At 34.8% G+C, this 2,907-nt stretch overlaps 2 non-coding genes across 2 annotated transcripts; both read right to left on the bottom strand.

Moving 5' to 3' along the window:
* Positions 1–363: 363 nt before the first annotated feature.
* Trnai-uau lies at positions 364–463 on the bottom strand. Its single transcript has 2 exons — positions 426–463; positions 364–399 (listed from the first exon to the last, which is right to left on the bottom strand). It is a non-coding gene; the product is annotated as a tRNA-Ile (tRNA).
* An 874-nt stretch (positions 464–1,337) lies between these two features.
* Trnai-uau lies at positions 1,338–1,435 on the bottom strand. Its single transcript has 2 exons — positions 1,398–1,435; positions 1,338–1,373 (listed from the first exon to the last, which is right to left on the bottom strand). It is a non-coding gene; the product is annotated as a tRNA-Ile (tRNA).
* Between the last annotated feature and the right edge of the window lie 1,472 nt (positions 1,436–2,907).

Here is a 2,907-nt window from a genome sequence, read left to right as displayed (position 1 = left end):
AACTAACATAAGACATAAGACATAAACATAGAACATAATCTAAACATACGCCTTCCATGTTGCTAATAATTAATCACAATAACTCACAAAAGTATCTCCTATTCATAAATTATATCATTTTCTACATAAAAAAGTTGGCGGATCTTTCTTTTACCTCAATGTTAATAAGTACCTATCATTCCATAACTTTTATAAATATTTATAAACATGTAATTCGTAAAACTTCGTCTGTTTTCCTATCCAATCTTTTACAAAGTTATCTTTTTAAAACGCAAAGTAATCTGAACACACCCACAATCTTATATAACATCACGTGCCTAACATAACCAAAAAACATAAAGTGGAACAAAAACAAAAGTGACCTGCTCCAGGTGAGGCTCGAACTCACAACCCCGGCATAGCTCATATACACACAGAATACTGATTATAAGTACCGTGCGCTAACCAATTGCGCCACTGGAGCGATGCCCGGGCGCCGCCAAAAGCTCAAGGAGTCCCCCAGATCCCGGAAAATAGAATAGTCCGATGTCCTTTAAGCTTTATCCGACACTTTCTTATCCCACCTTTCTCCAAAACTGAAGGCATTCTACATCAACTCAAACACAAAAGCAAGATTCAAAGCCTTATCAGTTAATTGAGCAGAGACTCTTAAGCTATGCTTGAACGCAATTCTATCTTACGCAATGTTCTACGCATGCCACTTACTTAAAAGCATTCTATGAAATACTTCTTATAAAGCTGTTTGAGCTTAGTTGAAACAATAGAAAACTCAACCTACAACTTGCCTAAAACGCAATCTTAAATATCCTTGCAGTAATTTACATTTCCTTGACATTTATCACTTCTATCTATTATCACTTAAAGTTACCTCTTCGAATACTTTTGGATCACGATTAATCCATTTTTATATTCATCGAATAATTAAAGAACTACATTTATTTTAACCAAATTGATGGCTTAAAGAAAAAATTTAAATAGCCTTCAATAAGTGAAAATATTCCAAAAACATATTTTGAACTAGGTTCATGTGTAGAACCCCAAATTATACGAGGTTGTTATAATAACGAGGTAATATACTTTAGTGTTTAGGTTGAAATGTGGTTTACAACCATTTTTAAACCACAAAAGTGATACAGCATGGTAATATTTAACTTTCCAACTATTAAAACATTAAAAGGGTTGTATTGAATGTCTGCGGAAGAAACGAAACTAAATTACTAAACGAATCAAAGTCTCTAAAACCACATAAAACCCCTGAAATAATATTAAAACCGTCTTCAAATAAAAAAATGATTAGAAAAAAAAAATGGACCAAAAAGATATAGTCACCAGCGACTTGCTCCAGGTGAGGCTCGAACTCACAACCCCGGCATAGCTCATACACACAGAATACTGATTATAAGTACCGTGCGCTAACCAATTGCGCCACTGGAGCTGTTGACTGAGCGCCGCCAAATGCGAAATAAGACGCTCGACCCTGAAAATAGAACTTTTGCTCTCACTGAATTAAGAGTCCTCTCTCACTTTCCTCTCTCTCCCTTTCCACAACAAAAACAACAACCCGTTTTTGCAAGAGCAAAAATATATGGTTGTGATTTGAGAAAAACATATTTCTGAAATCAAGTAAGATACAAAAAGATTTAAAATGCTAAATTATCCATTATTTTAAAACTAAAAAATAAGGATACTTTACGGGCAGATATATAGTGGCTCGACTATAAAATTTCAAAGTCAAAGTTTGTGAAAAAATAAATTCATCTCATATCTTCAGTCCATATCTCTCTCTCGCTCTCTGAAAATGTTTTTGGGGGAGCGCAAATATTTAAATTTTATTGTTTCGTTGATAAGAACTAAAAAACAAAAAGAAAGCAATCTGAACAGTGCGAGATTCTGGGTATCCGAAAATCTGAAAATGTGCCAAATGAGTCAGCTTTTGTAATGCTCGTCGTTTAATTTGTATTAAATGTGTAATCTCATACAGAAACGAAAGCGAAAGCCCAGCCTTTAGAATTATTAATATGTATTAGGTCAATGAAAAGTGAATTTTGTCTCGATTTTACTTTCAATTAGCAATGGATGTAGCCCATTAAATAATGCAAATAATCGGCTTTTCACTTTCGTTCGTTCGCTATTTAGTTACCCATAGAACAGGTGTGCCGATTACGAAGAAGCCCGTGAAAAATACAGTTCGTATTTAGTACCGACCCCTACCATTCCCATTACCCCCTGAATTACCATTCCATTCCATTACCATGCCAACAGCCGGTGGAACAACAACGAGAAAGTCACTTGCGACAGTTCGATTTCTTCTGAATTTCATTTGCAATTGCAAAATCCCAGGCAAGAGGAAAATCACCAACAATTCAAAAGTAGTAAAAAAGTCGACGATTTGAATGCTCTTTAAAATAAAATAAAAATAAAATTTCTTTGGAATTTATGTATTCTATATTTCGAACATCGATTGTGCTTTTCCGTTTCCAATTTTTTGTTGAGTAACAATAAAATTGAAAGCTTCAGTTAGATCATAAAAATTATGGTAACTGCAGGAGTCCTAAGTCGGGAAATGCAAATGCCGCTAATTACTGAAGCCGTTGCTGTGGCTTTGGATGTGGCCATAATCGCTTCTAACTGAATAAAAAGCATGCAATAACAATAACCATAAAGTACAAAAGGCAATCCCCGTTAGCGACGAATAAAAAAACACCAGAAACCTCAGCAAAGCAGCGACACCTGAAGCCATGACAAATGACCACCATATGACATTAATAATCATAATTCAAAAGTTGAGGAGAGGAAAAAACAGCGCGTTTGCAGCGGAAAAACTTGGCGGAACAAACCAAGTAAATCCCTTGTCATGTCATGTTGTAATTAAAAATTATTAAAATAATATTTCCATATGACAGGGGC

This window comes from Drosophila teissieri, chromosome 3L (assembly GCF_016746235.2).
Source record: "Drosophila teissieri strain GT53w chromosome 3L, Prin_Dtei_1.1, whole genome shotgun sequence".
Lineage (NCBI taxonomy): Eukaryota > Metazoa > Arthropoda > Insecta > Diptera > Drosophilidae > Drosophila > Drosophila teissieri.
This window is presented reverse-complemented; position numbering and strand designations above follow the sequence as displayed.